General features: G+C 43.2%; 1 non-coding gene across 1 annotated transcript; it reads left to right on the top strand.

Annotated features, from left to right (window-relative positions):
- The first annotated feature begins 11,753 nt into the window (after nucleotides 1-11,753).
- On the top strand, nucleotides 11,754-11,860 carry LOC120646586. Its single transcript, XR_005664488.1, has one exon. It is a non-coding gene; the product is annotated as a small nucleolar RNA R71 (small nucleolar RNA).
- Nucleotides 11,861-20,852: the final 8,992 nt, after the last annotated feature.

Genomic DNA, 20,852 nt, shown 5'->3' with positions numbered 1-20,852 from the left:
CATGAGCTATGTATTGAAAAAAAAGAGATGGCACATGAAGGCCCATGAAAAAAAAAATATGGACACATGAAGGTCCATGCAAAAATAAGGAAATTAGCCATGCCCAAAATATTATAAGGAAGAGACTAAATCATGGGGCACCTTATTCTCTTGCTTTCCACTTCATCCACCACATATCCACACACATGCACTTCTCGATCATGGTTGTATGACATGCTTACTCTTTGGGTCCGATTTTTTACTCTGGAATATATTTGAAACATGTATGCCTTAGTTTTTCTCCTTACCTTAAGCTCCACAAAAGCCTTTAGAAGTAGGAGAAAGAAGGCACACAAAAGGCATTTGTGAGGATACAAACACCTTTGAGCGAATGAGAGTGTCATCCGAGGAACTTGTTTTTATTTTCAAAAACCTTTTGAAAACCTCCAGACGTAATCTTGAGCAAGGAATGGGTAAGTGGTGTTTTATGAATCGTTCTATCTCTCAACCGCCCAAGACAAGGAGAAGGCCAAAAGCCCCATATAGATTAAGGTAAAACGAGTGAGCAAAGTTTGACCAACTTATTCAATTTAAGATAGAATGTTTTGTTGTAACTTGTGCATGACGAAGAAATGAAGCATTGCAGCAACTACTGATCAACAACCTAAAGTTTAGCTTTGCTCAGGGACGATCAAAGTTCAACTTGGGGGGTCTTGTTGACGCTCACTAATGACCATTTCTGAGCATCAACATTGCCACAATAAATGGATGAACTTGCATTTCTTACACTCATGCCACTAATAAATCACCGAATTCCACATGTCCCTCTAGATTTCTATGAGTGCAGGTTTTATCTGAAAATGAAGGGCAATCATACCCTTTTCAGCTGAGGAGCAAGACGCCGTCCGATCAAACAAAGTCACGCAAGCTTCACATGGATCGGATGGCCCACCAGAGAAGAAAACCAAAAGGAACTGAGTCAAGCCACACACCACTAACAACTGGGCCCCGAGAGCAACCCACAGGACAAAGAGGAAAGATGGGGGGCCCACTGGGAGGCCGGCCGACCTACCTGGTCGGCCGACCAGCCCATGGGCCCCACCGCCTTCAGTCTGTGATGTGGCACTCCCTCATTGGCTCCTCAAGTCGGTTCAAGGGGTCCCATGCACAATTCCCGGCCAATGAGAGGGTGGCTAACCTCTATATATATAAGGGGAGGGGCTCCATTTCAAGCATCTCAACCAACATCATCCAAGCAATTCCAATCCAAGAAGAGATGCAGTTAGCTTCTCTTGTAGAGGTCTTAGGACTAGAGGAGTTTGGGTTCGAGTCATAGTTCGAGGTCTTAGAGTCTTTATGGAGAGTGATGGTGCAAGGAACACAAGGATTTAGACAAGTTTAGGCCGCCGGAGCGTAATACCCTACATCCTGTGTGGTGGTTTGTATTCCCTTAGGTGTTGTTCGATGATTTGGAGGGGTCCCTATCCGCCCTGATATATCTCTGGGGGATAGGGTTACATGGAAAGTTTTAGCCGAGTACGTTTAGAGTTCTACTCCGAGTGGGTCGGGTTGTTTCCCTGTACTTCAGCGAGTTCTACTGTTGTACGGGTAGGTACAAGGTAACAAGGGGTAGTCCATGTACTACCCCTTATTCCAGAGCATTCAATGGCTATGAGTAGTCCTGTGTCCCCGGGTCTGACAGGTTTTTTGAGGGTTCAGATCAAGCGCACATGGCAACTTCAGGAGTTGTTACTCCATCGGCTACCTCGAGTACCAATCTTTATTTGTTAAGTCAAAGTCAAAGGCACAGCCTATCAAGTAGTCGGGGCTAAGAGACATGCTCTCCGCGGCCCTAGAGACAAGTTCTCTACCTTCTTCAGGAGTTGTTACTCCATCAGCTACCTCGAGTACCAACCTTTCTTTGTTAAGTCAAAGTCAAAGGCACAGCCTATCGAGTAGTCGGGGCTAAGAGACATGCTCTCCGCGGCCCTAGAGACAAGATCCCTACCTTCTTCAGGAGTTGTTACTCCATCGGCCACCACGAGTACCAACCTTTCTTTGTTATGTCAAAGTCAAAGGCACGGCCTATCGAGTAGTTGGGGCTAAGAGACATGCTCTCTGCGGCCCTAGAGACAAGTTATCTACCTTCTTCAGGAGTTGTTACTCCATCGGCCACCTAGAGTACCAACCTTTCTTTGTTAAGTCAAAGTCAAAGGGACGGCCTATCGTGTAGTCAGGGCTAAGAGACATGCTCTCCGCGGCCCTAGTGACAAGTTCTCTACCTTCTTCAGGAGTCGTTACTCCATCGGCTACCTCTTGTACCAACCTTTCTTTGTTAAGTCAAAGTCAAAGGCACGGCCCATCGAGTAGTCGGGGCTAAGAGACATGCTCTCCGCGGCCCTAGAGATAAATTCTCTACTTTCTTCAGGAGTCATTACTCCATCGGCAACCTCAACTACCAACCTATCTTTGTTAAGTCAAAGTCAAAGGCACGGCATATCGAGTAGTCAGGGCTAAGAGACATGCTCTCAGCGGCCCTAGAGATAAGATCTCTACCTTCTTCAGGAGTTGTTACTCCATCGTCCACCTCGAGTACCAACCTTTCTTTGTTAAGGCAAAGTCAAAGGCACGGCCTATCGAGTAGTTGGGGCTAAGAGACATGCTCTCTGCGGCCCTAGAGACAAGTTCTCTACCTTCTTTAGGAGTTGTTACTCCATCGGCCACCTCGAGCACCAACCTTTCTTTGTTAAGTCAAAGTCAAAGGGACGGCCTATCGTGTAGTCAGGGCTAAGAGACATGCTCTCCGCTGCCCTAGAGACAAGTTCTCTACCTTCTTCAGGAGTCGTTACTCCATTGGTTACCTCTTGTACCAACCTTTCTTTATTTAGTCAAAGTCAAAGGCACAGCCCATCGAGTAGTCAGGGCTAAGAGACATGCTCTCCGCGGCCCTAGAGACAAGTTTTCTACTTTCTTCAGGAGTCGTTACTCCATCAGCTACCTCGAATACCAACCTTTCTTTGTTAAGTCAAAGTCAAAGGCACAGCCTATCGAGTAGTCGGGGCTAAGAGACATGCTCTCCGTGACCCTAGAGACAAGTTCTCTACTTTCTTCAAGAGTGGTTACTCCATTGGCTACCTCTAGTACCAACCTTTCTTTGTTAAGTCAAAGTCAAAGGCACGGCCTATGGAGTAGTCTGGGCTAAGAGACATGCTCTCCGCAGCCCTAGAGACAAGTTCTCTACCTTCTTTAGGAGTTGTTACTCCATTGGCTACCTCGAGTACCAACTTTTATTTGTTAAGTCAAAGTCAAAGGTACGGCCTATCGAGTAGTCGAGGCTAATGTCTTCGAGTACCAACCTTTCTTTGTTAAGTCAAAGTCAAAGGTATGGCCTATCGATTAGTCGGGGCTATGAGACATGCTCTCCGCGGCCCTAGAGACAAGATCTCTACCTCCTCAGGAGCTAATACTCCATCGACTACTTGAACAAAGGGTGCATGAAGTCCATAGTGGTGCTCTGGTCCAAAAGATCTCGGCAAGTGCTGAAAATGGGTCCTTTAATCCATGTGCTAGGCCTTTCGGTCATAACTTTTATATTTGCTTGTGTATCCAGTGCATAGGGGTCCATTGTGTGACATCCCAGAGTTTTAAAATGCTAAGCAAGAAATATTAAATATGATTTCATACATAATAAACAAGAAGAATTCAAATTAAGCATTTCTTTTGGATAATAAAATATGTGTATGTATGAGTATGCATGCGTATGAATGTGTGTTTATGTGTATATGAAATTTTGCACATAAAATGACAGGTCAAATGAACCATAGTATTCGAGATTTTAAACAATCTTTCAAATTTTAAAACAAATATGCTTTCAAAATTATTTCTAAAATATAGCTCAAATGAACTTTTGCCCAAAACCAAAGTTATAGGTTTTCAAAAGACAAACAACTTTCGTGTTCAAAGTTTTTTATAGTTACCACACAAAAATGGGAGAAAAAGTGGATTTCCGAAAAGTATTGGACATTTTCAAATGCACTCAAGTTTCAAATTTTATTTTTTCAAACCATTGTTCAAATGAAAAAGTGCCTAAAACGAAAGTTGTAGATCTCGAAATTTTAAGCAAGTTTGGTATTCAAAAGTTTTTCGTTTGAGGCCAAAAAGAAGGAGAAAAAATGAGTTTACAAACTGGAATTTTTGAACTTCAGTTTAAATACCGAATTGCCCTCACTCCATCTCGCCACCCTCTGTTTCCTCTCACGCCGTGGTGACACCGTGCCGACGCCGTACCCCGGCGCCGCCACTGGCCAGCCACGCGCCGAGCTCTGGCCAAAACCGCCTCCCTGCCCGGCATCCCTGGTGCCTTCCGCGCTCGCCACGCGCCCCCGGCGCCCCTCCGCGCGACACGCCGTCGAACGTCGTCGTCTCGCCGTCGCCGCTCTTGACGTCCGAGCCACACGTCGCCACGCCACTGTCCCTCCCGCCGTTCCAGTCGCCTTACGAAGCCAACTACACTTTCTCCTCTCCGATCCGCCTCTCCCCAAAGCTAAGGGACGAGTTTCCCTGCGCCAGAGAGAGCCGCCGCCGCAGCACAGGTCGCCGCCGGCCGCCTGCTCCAGCAGAGCCCCCATCTCCGGTCCTCCTCTGCTCGAGCTAGCCTACTGAATAGGTCGTCCATGGCCCCATGAAGCTCCACGGCTCGACCTCGGCCGCTCTCTTCCACCGGAGCGCCGCCGGAGCACCGCCCACACGCCGCGGCCTCTGCTCCTCCGCGGGCACGCCGCCACAGGCCGTCCCGACCCCAATTCCGGGTACCCACAGGTGCGGCTCGGTCTCCTCTTGCCCCTCCCCTTCCTATCCCTCGCCGCCGGCGAGAGAAACCGCCGGAAACCGGCCGACCCCACCCACCCCTTCTCCTACCTCAGGCCAAGGGCCTCGTTGCAATTTGTTTTTAATTCCCATGGGGTTCTGCGCATGATGCAAGAGCCCTTTCGCAAATCTGTCTTTCCAGTTTTTAGTTTCAAACAACAAACTTGTAAATTCATTTAAAAATCATAGAAAAATCAGAAAAATGCAAATCCATATGTTTTGAGTTTCTAGTAACTAGATCTACACTTTTCATTACTATCACTTTTTGATTTGGTCACTAGTTTTTGCTCTAGATTAATTGCAAGTTTAAATGCCATTTATTTAGATCTCAAGTTCTAGCCAAGAGTTGTAGTTGATTTTTGGATAGTAAGATGTAGGATGCAAGTGTAGGCTTCTGTAAAAATTTGGAGTCCTGTTGACATGTGTAGCAACTGTATTACGTTTGTTCTGTTTTATGATTAGGATAAATAAATCCTTTTCTCCATGTTGCTGTACTTAGTTCCTGAGACTACAAGTTTTTGTGTGCATGTCATTCATTACCTAGTTAGTGTATAAAAAGTTTGAGAAATTTTTGTTAATCCCAACTTGTCTAAACAATTAATAGCTTTAATAAAATGCTAAATCAAGAACCTTAGTTCTACTGCATAGAAAAATTTATATTTTTACTAGAGCTTGGTTTTGAGTATATGACCAATCCTGTAAATTTTGAGCAAGTGAAACTGAGTAGGTTGCTCTGTGGAATATTAATCTGATATATGCCTAGAAAAGGAATCTTAATTCTCATGCTTGCTGTGTAGCTCATTTAATTCTGAAACTTTTACCACAAGGTCATCTTAAGGATTCTAATTGCCAGTTAAATTTTCATTACCAGCAATTTCATATTTTGACCTGTACAAATTCATCTTGTTTTCAGCAGAGGCTAAGTAAAAGATTTTTCGTGGTATTTCTACAGCATGAATTGGACTGAAATATTTATGGTAGATTGTTTGTCATAAATTTCCTTCTGTGTAAAAATTTCATGAACAGAGGGTGTAGGAATCTATGGATTTTTATTTATGCATGTTTGTTAAGTGAAAATCAAGTTTTTGGAGTTGCCTAGTTTGGTAACGTTTTGAAACTCACCCCTAGATCCTTTATGAACTAAATGGAATTAAATTACTACTCTATAAATGACTGCCCAGGAAATGTTAGTTAAGAAGTTTCACATCCGACTCACTTTATGTTAGATTACAACTTTATCGTGAAGGAAAAATAATAACATCTACATTGTTGAGCAACTCGGAACTTTGCATTCATACATATGCATTGTGGCATTTCATTTAGGTACGATAGATGTACCACATGAAGGATGTGATGTTGGAACCGAGTCAGAAGACGGTAAATGGTGGACACATCAAGAAGATGGACGGATGGATCCCAATGTGCACGACCGAAGGAAGATGCTCGCCGAGCGATTGTTCTCTAACCAACACTGACCTAGTGTTAATCCCAGGCAAGCCCCGGACTTAAACCCAGTATTTCAAATTATGCACTATATATATTACTTACTTGTGCATTTACAGTTCTTAGGATTTGAATTGAAACCCTAGATGCATGATCCTAGGAACCTATGTACTGAACACTAGACTTGAGTTCGATTAATTGCTATGCTAATAGGACCGGTAAAAGTCGAGTGATTGCCTGTCACTCGCGAGTTCTATAGGAGTTGCTTGTTTACTTTCTGCAATAACTATAAGGACGACGGACGGGGTCATGTTCGATATCATGACCTTGGGTGAGACCCCGTCTGTGTTGATGAATTCTGCTAAGGTCGCGATGTGTGGTAGCGGTGGTTAAGTGTTTGAACGTACTAGCCACATGCCATAAATATGGTACGCGGTAAGCCTAGTAGCTGATTGGACCGGTGAGTGGATATACCTTTCACTCTCTCTTAGAGATAGGTTTTCATTTATGTTTATGTTGCGCAACACCACGGGTGCAGGGACGAAGTTGGTGCCCTGTAGTCGGGGAGAGTGACCCTATCCACAGGCCGGAATGAAAGGTTAACGGTTGTTTGGGAATGACCCGATGGTGTTCCAAATATGTGTGTTAGGTTTACCTTGCAAGGATGGAAATCCGATTCAAATCGTCCGTCTCTCACGGATATTGAGACTACTTGATCCCTTTGCCACACAGAGTAATAAGAGTAACATTATTTGATCAATCTTGATGTTTGACTAAAGTTCTACCATGGTTGAGTAGAGTTAGTCGCTTACATAGAATGGATAATCAACTAGAATATTGAAAGCTAAAATGTGAAATTAAGGACCTACTCTTTATTGCTTTTCAGCAAAAGAAAAACCAGAACCTACAAAACCCTGCATAGTCTAGCTAAGTGGACTAAGTATATCCGTTGACGGTTAAGTCTTGCTGAGTATTAGAATACTCAGCCTTGCTGTTGAAACCTTTTTCAGGTATGTGTTTTGAGGACCAGATCGCTAGTCTGACTTGGCCCTGCTCTTTGGCTCTTGGCTGTTCCGTAGAGTGGGATCCTTCTTCGACCAGCAATGACCCCGATGAGTGATACCTTGCTTGGGCTAGCTTGGTATACTTTTGCGACGTGTTGTAGCCGTCGTGTTTTCTTTCCGCTGCTTAAACTCTGAACATTAAACTAATGTCTTGTATAATGTTTTACTAAGTTTGGATCTGTAATAATGTTTTAAACTTATTGTAATAACTGTTATGCCTGTGTTGTAAAATTATGGTTGTAATATCTCTGGACTCGCCATCGTGTGGGGTATGCTTGTTCGATCCGAGAACCGGTGGTTATATCGGGATGTTACCCGATAGACCAAGAATTGTTCCGTTTGAATTGTGTTTGAGCCGGTGTTGCCTTCAGGGTGATGGCCAGCGCACTTGAGCCGGGATAATTCAGGTGGTTCTGCCACACATTGGATGGTCCCTAATGGTCTTGTGGCAAGACGAGATGTGTTTAGCAAAGGTGCCGGGCCGGCCGGCCTAGGTGAGGCCGGTCGGCCTGCAGCCTCTGCACAACCCGAGTTCGAAACTTGTGATTTGCATAACTTTTGCGTCCGAACTCCGAATTGGGTGAACCAAATGTCCAATTCGATCATCTCGACCAGCTCTTCAACATGGAAATGTCAAATTTGGCATTTGACAATATTTATAATGGTTTCATCTTATACCCATGTTTCACCATCCTTGTAGATGCTCCATTTAGTGTTGTTTCTTGCATATTCTAAGCATAATCCTACAAAACATCTCAAACCACCACAACTTGTGGAATTTGTTAGGATTAGGTAAAATATGTATGGAACATAGTGCAAGGCTCAATTTATTTCCGAGACGTTGACGGCCAAAATGGGAAATAATGGCCATCAACACCCCCCCCAAGCTTAAACTTTTGCTCGTCCTCGAGCAAAGCTGAAGCTGAGGCTCGGTGGATCAGGAGTTGCATAAATGCTCATACCTTGTAGAAACCTTATGCACAATATATTACTCTAACCCATATGTAATTTGAATAAGTTGGCTCATACCTTGGTTTCTAGAGATAGGGCTTATTGGCATTTCATCCCTCGTCTTGGGCAGTTAAGAGATTGAACAACCTTTACTGGAATATTTCCTGCTTCCTGTTCAGGTTCCTATCTCGAAATATTTTGCAAGTTTTCAAAAAGTGGTTTAAGATTCCCTAATGGTGCTCTCAAATTGCTCAAGGTGTATGATCCTCACCATGGTCAGAAATTTTGACCATCTTCTTCCTACTCTAAGGCTGATATGTGGAGTTTGGGGTAGGAAGGGTGTAGCATACCTTGGTTACCTGTGTTGCTGAGCTGAAGAGTGGTTCGCACGAGGTTGGTATTCGATCAAATCCCGATCTTATCGAAGGTAAAATGTTCAGGGGAGAGGGAGGAAATGGACTCACACTTAGAAAACATTTGGTCTTTTTATTTGAGCACCTTATTTCAACTCTTTTGAGTGGATGTATGGGTTTTGTCTCTCTCTCTCTCTTTTGCTTTAGGTTTTTTTTAAGAAGATGACCCATACTCCATGAAGATAGAGTTATTGGAAGGGAGCATTTATTGGATAGACCATTTGACATGGATAGGCTCACTGTGGAGATTTTTGGTTTTGTTGTGAGAGGAATCGTCTGGCGAAGGTGGATATCAATACCCGGTGTAGGTAATTGACATGCCAGACATTTTGAGGCTATCAAAACAGTGGGTACGCAAAGAAGAAAGATCGGTAGATGGCAAGTACCTTCCTCGAACGGACTCACCATTCGGCAAGCTCAAAACAACTCAAGATAGCTTAAATAGGTTCATATGATAAAATATTATGGCTCTGGATAGGACATGTAATCCAAAGGGGAAATCTTTACCATGTTTCATTTTAAAGAAATTCCTAGAGGTTCCCTACTAGAGAAAGCAGTTTTATCCCGATTCGGGTTATCTCAAATCTCACAACAACTTAGACTTGGAAATCAAGCTCATGCTCCCACTCAAACTAGAATTTTAGAGGTATTTCCATGAGCCAACATTTCAAGTACTAGGAGAGTAAAAAGTTGTATACGAGGTACTTGCAAAGCATGGACAGAGCAACTATTCATCATCTCCATGATAAGAGCTCACACGGATTTCCACACATATGCGTTGGGAGTTTTATTCAAAGCATGAAACATTTTTTTGTGTTTTACTTTAATTCATTTATTTTTTTATTTTTTTTATTTTACTCTCTTTTTTTTTGAATTTTTGAAAGACTCAAACTATTTATTTTTTTAAGGACACAAGATGAAAGGATAGGTTGGATGACTTACCTGGATACATTGGCATCCCCCCAAGCTTGAATGAAGCTCAGTAGGTCTGCCATCTTGGCCAATTTTTTTTGTATGCAATGTAAATGAAAAGAATGCATTTGCACAAATTTAAACATGCCATGGTGTCAAAGGAAAAAAAATTATTATGCAAAAAAAGATAAACTATCCTATATGCCAATGCAGGAATGGATAACTACCACGTACCCCATGGCAAGGGCTCGAGTTTCTCGTCCTGAGCGGGACTATCCATACCTTGGGTTCGGTCGTCGTCACCTGATAGAGATGTTGGTGGAGACGCTTTCTTCCTCTGTAGGCAGAGTTACTTCGATCTCTTTCTTCCCAAATTCCAGAAATTTCTTACGTTGGATATTCCGCTTCGCGTTCCATTGGTTATACACCTTGATCTCCTCCCGAGTTCAAAGATTCTCCACGAATTCAATGAGGGTAGAGTTGGATGGGGTATATGGCTTCTCCAGCTCTTTCACGGATTCCTTCTGGTTGAAACTTTTGATCTGTGAGCATTGCTCATCCTTCGGCCTGAAGCCGAATCTCTCCTTTTGCCCATTGATGCTGAGTTGGATTACTCCAACTCTCGCATCAATGTATGCATTTGTCATACTCAAGAATGGCCTTCCCAATATGAGAGGGATCTTGGTGTCAACTTCCATGTTGAGAATGACAAAATCAATGGGGACAAAGAAATTCCGTATTTTCACCGAAATATTCTCGGCAACCCCCACGGGATGACGAACCGATTGGTCTGCTAGCTGCAAGCACATGGCAGTAGGAGCAAACGCATGATGGTTAAGTTTAACATAAATTACCTTTGGCATGACGCTGATGCTTTCTCGCAGATCACAAAGAGCGTGCTTAAAGTGTTGAGCTCCGATGGAACATGTGATGGTGGGGCATCCAGGTTTCTTCTTCTACTCCAGGAGAGGGTTGAGTCTAGCTGTGCTACACTCACCTGTAAGCTACACGACTTCGGTGGTCGGCTGGACCCTCTTGTTGCCAAGGATATCCTTGAGATACTTGGCGTACGTGGGAACCTGCAAAGTATCAAGAAGTGGTATGGTGCCATGAAGCTTCTTAATTACCTCGACGAACTTGCCAAATTGCTCGTCGGCCACTGGCCTCCTTTTACGCTTTAGAAATGGTAAGGAGGTTGTATCATGACAGTCCCATGAAGTTCTAGAGGTTTCCACGGGGTCTTCCTGGATTGCAATGGTGTTGGATTCTTTGGCCTCCTCCAACACCCTGTCTTCAGCATCGGTATTCATAGCGATTACGGTCTTCCACTGTGTTCCTACATCCTGCAGAAGTGGTGGGTTCTGTGCGGATTGTCTTACCCGCACAGCTACCGCATTCACACTTTCTTTCGGGTTTACTCCCTGTTGCTCGGGAAGCTCCGCCATGTTATGGTTAGTTAAGACAGGATGAGGTCAGCTGAGTTACTTTAGTTTCTATCATTTCATTGAAACTCAACTGATTTTTAATAACAAATTCAAACCCCTCTAGTTGCACAGCCAAAGACTCAAGAATTTTATCATTAGCAAGAAACTTCTCACTAATGTTGTCATCGATTTGTTTTTGGCCGTTCATGAAGTCTTTAAGTGAGGGCTGAAAACTATTATTAAAATTGCTACCTTGCTGTTGGCCGAAGGGGAGGTCGGGCTTAGAATTCCATCCTTGCTGAGGACGGCAGTCTGAGTCATTGGGAGTGTTGTTCCCAATGGAGTTCTCGTCCTCTTGAGTGAACGGGCAAGATTTGCCCGAGTGTCTAGGATTGCCACATTTTTCACATGTCATCTGAGGCTCAGTCTGGTTAACCTCCTGGTGTGGAGATTCTAGCTTTTTCATGAGAAGATCCATCTTGGCTACCAGCATATTGACACTGTCGATTTTATGCATTCCTTTTGCATGGGCTGGCTGCCTATCTTCCTTCCAACTCTGGTTGGAAGCAACCTTGTGGATGGGCACTTTAGCTACTGCAACATCGAGGGAGAGGAATGCTCCTCCCGCTGCTGCGTCCATGTGATCTTGCGATCGCTGGTTCAGGCCATGGAAGAAGTTCTGAATGATAAGCCATTCTTCCATGCTGTGTTGTGGGCATGCTGCAATGTATTCCTAAAGACGTTCACAGGCTTCCGAGACTGTCTCATCCTAGAGTTGTTCAAAACTGGAAATCCTTTTCCGAAGGGTGTTAGTTTTGCCCACCATAAAATTCTTGACCAGAAAAGCATTGGCGCACGCATGCCAAGTGTCGAATCCTTCCTTGTAGGCGTAGAACCATGTCTTTGCTTTTCAAAGAAAAGAGAATGGGAACAGTTGAAGATGACTGTTATCCATTGTAGTGCTTTCTGGGTTGATTATGCTACTCACTTCCAGAAAATTCTGAAGATGAGTGTTGGCATCCTCTGATGCCTTTCCGCAGAAGGGACTTGCTCGGATCATGTTGACAAGACTAGTCTTTATCTCAGAGCCATCAATGCCTTGGTTATTGGTCAGTCCAGTAGGGATATGGCTATTGGACGGGGCTGAGAATTGATGGAGTGTCTTCTGAGCCATGGGTATTGAAGCTGGTGTTGTCAAGGCCTTGATCCTAGAAAGTTTCTTCTGGTAGAACGACTATGCATCAAATAATTCACCCAATTTTTCTGGATCTGAGTTGAAGTGATATGGTAGATCGAATGTGGTCCTGCACTGCTCTACAGAAATCACAAGGATACCGAGAGCAATGGTAATACCACAAAAATTAGCAGCGATAAATCAGTAGATTTTATCAAACTATTCAACGATATCTTTAGCCAATTGCTTCCCCGGCAACGGCGCCAGAAATGCTTGTTGGTGTTTCTTATGCTCAATAGGATATGGATTCCGCAAGCGCACATAATCACCGCTGTAGCACTTCACCTTGGAGTATTCAAGCGTATCGTAATTTTCCTTAGGGAAGCACTATGGATAAAGAGTATCGAAGAATTGAATGACAAACTTTACTAGAGATATCAACCGGCTAACTTAGTGGGGGTAAGCCTGATATGATAGATAAGATAATGGCCACGATGATCATCTGACATAGGAGACTCTAATCCTTAGAAAGGTAAGCAGCTGGGAGGACAACGAACGAGAAAGACTCCTAAAACACTTCTAAACTATCGAGCTAGCCTCTCTAGATTAAACTTTGATTCTAACTAGTTATCGAGAACCTAGAGCTTACTTCGGCGGGCTCAAGGAAGGACTCAGATTGGGGTGAGAAGGGAGTCCAACGGCAGTCGGCACTACTGCTATGAAAGCACCCAAACGTGGTGGACTACAAGGGACGGACAGGGATGTCACCACCTGCCGCCTACCACAATGGTACCGTGGGGTGGAACACACTTTTTAGCTAACACGAAGCTCGGACACCACGTCCGTACTCGGTGTCAGGATTTCTCTTGACGCGTTCAAGAGAAATCCCCCACAACCTAGGGACCTAACTTGAGTTCCCTAGTCCGGGCAAGAAAACTCGTAAGGTAAGATCCCGATAAACAAGGAAGATACAAAGCCTAAGCTAAAGAAATTACTTCCGCACACAAGTACGATAACTTGTGAAGATAAATAATGCGGAATGTAAAGCTGACTCGAAAAGATAAAGAAGATAACTATATTGATAAATGTCAAAGGAAAGATACAAGAGCTTATACCGACTTCCGATGATGACTCCGGAATCCCGAGACAAGCTCGACTCGACTCTAACTCCCAACTACCTAACGTACTCTAGAAAGTAAAAGTGACAGAAGAGAGCTCCTTTGGTGTGTGTTACAAGTGAGGGGTGGAGGCCTATTTATACTAGCTGGAGGTCAGTATTTTTCTGAGGCATCGGGTGTATGCAAGAGGGTCAGTTGACGTAGCTTCCACGCGAAGATGAGCACGAGACGCTGCAAAGTGGGGACGGCTGGCCTCTCCTAGGCCGGCCAGCCTGGGATTTCCTCCATTTGGCGCCGACCTTCTCGTGGACGCTCCTGATCTCCTCCTGGTGTCTTTGTAGGTTGCGTTGGTTCAAAGCTGAAAATTGTAGGCCAGCCGGCCGGCCTGGAGTTGGCACATCTCGGCCCTCCTTTTCACCGACATCTTGATCAAAGGGTGCATGAAGTCCATAGTGGTGCTCCGGTCCAAAAGATCTCGGCAAGTGCTGAAAATGGGTCCTTTAATCCATGTGCTAGGCCTTTCGGTCATAACTTTTATATTTTCTTATATATCTAGTGCATAGGGGTCCACTGGAGGGTCCCTAATGGTCTTGTGGCAATGCGAGATGTGGTTGGCAAAGGTGCCGGGCCGGCCGGACTAGGTGAGGCCGGCCGGCCTGCAGCCTCTGCACAATCCGAGTCCGAAACTTGTGATTTGCATAACTTTTGCGTCCGGACTCCGAATTGGGTGAACCAAATGTCCAATTTGATCATCTCGATGAGCTCTTCAACATGGCAAAGTCAAATTTGGCATTTGAAAATGTTTATAATGGTGTCATCTTATACCCATGTTTCACCATCCTTGTAGATGCTCCATTTAGTATTGTTTCTTGCATATTCTAAGCATAATCCTACAAAACATCTCAAACCACCACAACTTGTGGAATTTGTTTGGATTAGGTAAAATATGTATGGAATATAGTGCAAGGTTCAATTTATTCCTGAGAAGTTGACGGCCAAAATGGGAAATAATGGCCGTCAACAATAGGAAATGGAATCCGACAAGGAGTCGACTTCTGATGCCACTACAAAAAAGAGAACTACAGTCCTCAAATCAGGGGGAGAATAGACAATTCTCAGAATATGAAGAACTACCGTTTCAGCAAGGCCTTCCGCTCAAGGAAGAGAACAACAATTCAAAAATTCCCGGTCACGATCGCGAAATTTTCACGGCCATATTTTCGGATCCTCCAAATCGAAAGACCAATTCTACGGCACTAGAAGACCTCGATTACGATGATTTCCTTTGTGAAGCAGAGGCGAGCGACACAGTAGCAGCTAGCTACGAAATCCCTCCACCGCCTCCAGGAGTCACGGTCTCCATCCACCTGGACAACAACCCAAAGAAGATTCTCAATACAGAATACCATCAACAACTTGGCGACTCGTTCGACTATTCCAACAACGACTTGCACAATGTCATCAACATTGGTCGCAACGTGAAAACAGTCATCATCAACAAAGGAGAAGATCAGGAAGAAGTCAAAGCTTACAGCCCGACATCCAACTTCAAATTACCTGACAACTATGAGTACAACCCACGAAAACGACACAGTGACAGAACAGTACCTCCTCCTCAACCGACCAAGCAGTCGAAGATAGATTCCACTCATCAAAAACTTCATTCAAGATGTTTTGCATTTTGTGACGCTTAGGTGAGGAAAATGCATTCGTCGCCTAATGTGGGTCATAAAATGTATACTGCGACAAAAATATATTTTTTTTGTCACAAATTTTGTGACGATCATTACGGTGTCACTAATTTGTGACGCTTGCTTTTTGTTATTACTGAATTCCAAAAATGTCATAGATTGGCATTGAGCCCGCGTAGCCCAGCCCAGGCCCAGTGTTTATGACGAAAATAAACATCACTAATTTCATCACAAATTGAATAGTCAGTTTACATGGATAGTGATGTGGATGATGACATGGATAATGACATAGCGCTCATGATGATGTGTCTGCTGACATGGACGTTGACTTTCATTCATGGCACATTTATTAATTGGGCCAGTTTAGAATTGAGCCACTTTTCGGCCCAAAATTTCATGCCATACACATTTTAGCCCATAAATATAAAACAGCCCATGTAAACACAACATATTAAACATTTCATTACATGAAATAAGTTTTGATCTATCTCAGCATACACATACAATAGCACAAGTAAAACTCATTGTGAAACCATAGTCTAACTTAAGTTTTAATCTAGCCCAAAATCTTAAAATAATAAAAGATTATCTTTGTTCCTTGCATATGACCCTAAGCCTGAAAAGAGCACATTATCAAAATGTCAAATACTTTCAATCGGCAATATTTGCAATAAAAAGAATTGAGAATCCAATGGACTACTATCAAATCATAACAACAAGTAATAGCACTAAGTTACTACTGGAATTTTAAGTAGAATCAAATTTGAACAGGTTACAATAATATCAACTTTACATGATAGAAATCACTGGCAGATACCATATGCTCACTTTACATGATAGAATTCAACTAGCTACGTCAACAACTAGATACTGAAATGTCTTTGCCTTCACTACATAGAGCATACAAGTTCATAATCATTCTAGTCATAAGTTTTCATTGTTCAGCCATATGTTGTTCAAAAGACAACAGCCATGTGTTCAAAAGACAAAAGTCAGCTGGCACGATATTAGCACGCCATTTGTTGCTGATCCATGGATGCACCAACCGCTGTGCTTACCATATGCCGTCCTACCAACAGCATGCCTGAAGCACTCAAAATTGTCAATGACAGTAGTAATGTGTGTCACAACTAAGATGCAAAGTTGCAAACTACAATAACAATCAACATGAGGCCACTTCCTCAATCCTACACTTTGTGGTGTCATTCTAACATCAAAACATATTAGTTGTCTAGTTTAAATGGCTATAAAACATGAGGACCCTCTTTACAATAATTAGCAGTGGATTCGTATGTGCAGTATCAAGTGACTATTGTACTTACATTTGTTGTCAGTGCTGCGAGGCAACTCTTTAAGCATGCTAGAATTTCCTTTCCTAAATCGCTGTAAAGATTCTACAAGAAAGAAAATATCATGGTTAAGAATACCAATAGAAGCTTCCTGTCCTATGTCCATGACGCATTCCACCAGAAACCTCATACAAAGTACTCCATCCACTGTTGACCTCAAATAACCGCTGCATGTGAGGAGAAGTCAAATATCAAGCTCAAACAAACTCAAATTTTACAGATATGTACTGCAAGTATAAAAATATGAGCTGCTGGTAATCTAGACTTAGAGGAAACAAAATACACAAAGTACTACATCAAACATTGCAGTTTTACCAGCACAAATTCAGAGATAGATTCAATGTTTCAACAATTCAGAGATAGAGTCCCAACAATGTTTCAAGTGCAGTTCACATAATCTCCCAAAATTTATTTACTTCAGATTTCATCAAAAAAAAATTGGGGATTTATCCAGCACCTCAAGGATTGCAAAATCGACATTAGTACCATTGCAAAATCGACAGAAAATACTTCAGAAAAATATAAAATTTTTACCATAAGCATGTAATGATAGAACTATTGAAAAATATGAAAAATACAATTCAATATGTTTAGTATTTAATAGTGTGAAAAACACAAAGGTAGCCTTGAGTTGTATGAGATAGTAATGTGACTTAGGTACTCATTGTGGTTTCAACATTTTATTGATAATATACACTGCAATGTGACTTTGATATTTTTTTATATTCTACTTATCACAATATAATTATGGTTAAAATTTCACAATTTTTTGATGTGTTTTACCATTTATTATGAATTAAATAATTTTTCTGCGGAAATAGAAAAGGGTATAAATATATAAATTTCTTCTAATTAAATAATGTTGCAAGAAGCACTAGGAGTGTTTTTTTTAATTTTGGCTCGGCCACTTGGCGCCATGGGACTGGGCTTCGCTAGGCCAACGGGATCATCAGCACCTGGTGGCCCGCAGCTGGCAGAAGCATGTCGCGCGCCAGCAACTGGCCGGCCTGGCTACTGCTGTGATCGCCCGTATTTTTCTTTCCTTTTGAGATTGTGCTCGCCCACGTTGTGGTAGAGGAAGCAGCCTATGTACTGGGCACCGTACATGACCTAGTCTATCTATTAACACAAGTTTAAGCCCATTGACATATTGGGACATAATATTTTTCTATTTTTTAAGAAACTAATTAAGACAACCTTATGAAGTAACTTGCAAAATAATTATCTTATATACACCGAATACTTGATGGTAACATAAAACAAAAAGTTTCTTGTAGTGTTTGAAACTTTTTTATGACGAATTGGCAATACAAATTTGTCATAGAATTGTGACATTTGTTGGTTATCCTCTATGACACAATAAAATTCGTCAAGATATAGACCTTGATCCGTTTGTGATGATCTGCAGTTCGTGTTAGCGACGAGCAACTCATTTTCGTCACTAAACTATATTGGCCAAAATAAAATGTCACAAATCAAACTGCCATAGTGGCGAATAGATTTGGTGTCATGCGATATATGTCACAAAAAGTCATGTTTGTTGTAGTGAGGGAAGCACTCGAGTTTCCAATGCATCATTCTTCGCAAAACACTCGGAACACCTCCACCTTCTGCCAACAAATACAACAAGAAAAAGAGCCAACACGAGCAAAATCTCTTTTGACAATCAAAGAAGAAGGAGCTAGTCAGATGGGTTAAATCTCCTTAGGGCCAACCCCCGGTCTTATACCCAATAAAGGCTAGGATGGGTCCGCCCGAGCTCAGATTCTACCCCCGAACTACTCGAAGAAGAAGAAATACTCCACACAAAATAATTGGCTGGGTCCAACCACCTCAGGGCCAACCCCCGGTCTTACACCCAATAAAGGCTAGGATGGGTCCGCCCGAGGGAGGTTCCACCCCCGAACTATCAACAAAAACAAGATAGGAGTATAACAACTACTTGATCGAGTCACCTCAGGGCCAACCCTCGGTCTTACACCCAATAAAGGCTAGGATGGGTCAGCCCGAGTTCTGATTCAGTATCCAAACTAATCGTGTCGGCAGAAGATAAACACTCAAGACAAATTCCCTCAGGGCCAACCCCCGATCTTACACCCAATAAAGGCTAGGTTGGATCCGCCCGAGCAAGATTCAAATATAAAGAAGAAATCGAGTGCTTCAGAATCTGATGGAGGAATTCGCCGTCAAAGACCCTAGAGACAAGTTCTCCACCCTCTTTAGGAGTCGTTACTCCATCAGCTATTTCGAATACCAACCTTTCTTTATTAAGTTGAAGTAAAAGGCACGGCGAATTGAGTAGCTGGGGCAAAGAGACATGAGCTCCGCGGCCCTAGAGACAAGTTCTCTACCTTCTTCAGGAGTTGTTACTCCATCAACTACATCGACTACCAACCTTTCTTTGTTAAGTTAAAGTAAAAGGCACGGCGTATCGAGTAGTTGGCGCTAAGAGACACGATCTCCGCGGCCCTAGAGACAAGTTCTCTACCGTCTTCAGGAGTTGTTACTCCATCAGCTATTTCGAATACCATCCTTTATTTGTTAAGTTAAAGTAAAAGGAACGGCGAATCGAGTAGCTAGGGCTAAGAGACATGAGCTCTGCAGCCCTAAGGAACAAGTTTCCTATCTCCCAAGAGGAATTCCTCATCCATGAGATGACAACTTGTCGACTACTATGGTACTCGACCTTCCGAGGGACAAGTTCCCTATCTCCAAGAAGAGTAATTCATCCATGAGATGACAACTTGTTGACTACTACGGTATTCGACTCAAACTGAGACAAGATCTCTATTTCCCAAGAGGATTTATTCATCCATGAGGTGATGATTCATCGACTACTATGGTACTCGACTCCAGCTGAGACAAGATCTCTATTTCCCAAGAGGATTTATTCACCCATGAGGTGACAATTCGTCGACTACTACGGTACTCGACTCAAGCTGAGACAAGATCTCTATTTCCCAAGAGGATTTATTCATCCATGAGGTGACAATTCGTCGACTACTACAATACTCGACTCAAGCTGAGATAATATCTCTATTTCTCAAGAGGATTTATTCATCCACGAGATGAGAACTCATCGACTACTACAGTACTCGACCCAAGCCAAGACAAGATCTCCATTTCCTAAAAGGAACTATTCGTCCACGAGATGACAAACAAATTGACTAATACGGTACTCAAAGACGCAAATCAAGGTAACCAATGACAAGCTTCGTGAAAAGGCAACCACTCGATCAGTCGTCAACTAAAAAAAAGTACTATACATCCAAATGTTAAAAGTACTGCAGTGGACACACATCACACAAGAGCCAAAAGAATAATACAACAAAATGTTCAAGCCTCTCCCTCAGGCGCCGGCTCCAAACCACGGATAACCTTATCAGCAATGGGCTTCATCTCCGTGACATATTTAGAGAATTTCTCCTCCGAACAGCCAACGGCCACCCCATCGCCAATAAGAGCCAAGTTCGCGGAAGGAAGAAAGGATTTAACTAATCCTAATGCATGAGCTAAGTACTCCCTAGATGTGTTAGAGAAGAAGCTGCTAAGTCGCTGGGGGGCTTCACAAAGACGCTCCAACAGACTCTTGTCACCAGCATCTCCCTCCTCGGCCATCCCGATAACTACTTGTGCTGCCGCCTCAAGATCAGCCAGCTGCTGGGCCTTCTGATCACGATCAACCGCCAAGTCTTTGATATGCTTCATGTCCCTGACCATTTGCTTGTCAGAGTCAGCCTTGATCTTGGTCAGCTTCTCCACAGCATCTGTTTGGCGATACATAACATTGGTCAAGTCAGTCATTGTTTCACCTTTTCTCAACAACATGCTTTTAATCTCTGTCAAAGCAAGGCGAACATGAGTACAAAAGAAGCCACTCGAAAAATACAAGCATCAAAGAATACAAGAATACCTTTCTTCTCCTTGGCGAGTGCCTTCGCCTTTTCCTGCAGCTTGGAGGCCTTATCTTGAAGAGTAGAATTGTCCTGCTCCAAAGCTTCGAACCAGGCCTCCAGAAGTCTGACCTTCTCCGACTGCTCCTGAGAAGACCTTTCAAGAGCAGCCATCTTCTCCAGCTACTGCGCTTGGTCAGTTGACAACAGGAGACCCTCTCCAGTCTGCCAAAGGAACTCGGCTTATTCAGCGACTTGCTTAGCCAGATCCTGTCAACAAAAAATAGTCAAGACAAAGTACTCGACAACTCAATATAAGTACCCGAGTACAAAGGCTACTCACTGCAAGAACAGAATGACAGCCCAGAATCCCCCGGGCCATGGCAGTCGACCTCTCGATCGGCTTCTCCGCCTCTTGCTGCGGCGTCTCCAGTGGAATCAAATCAACATTGGAGGTAGCCACAGGACTCTTCGGCTGATCTTCAGCCTGCTTATCTGAAAGACACAAGATAGTCAGCAAAACTCAACACACAACCAGTCGACTATATGTGAAAATCTACTCACCAGTGTCAGCA

This window comes from Panicum virgatum, chromosome 8K (assembly GCF_016808335.1).
Source record: "Panicum virgatum strain AP13 chromosome 8K, P.virgatum_v5, whole genome shotgun sequence".
In the NCBI taxonomy this organism is placed as follows: Eukaryota; Viridiplantae; Streptophyta; class Magnoliopsida; order Poales; family Poaceae; genus Panicum; species Panicum virgatum.
Note: the sequence above shows the minus strand (reverse complement) of the source record. Positions and strands in the feature narration are given on the sequence as shown.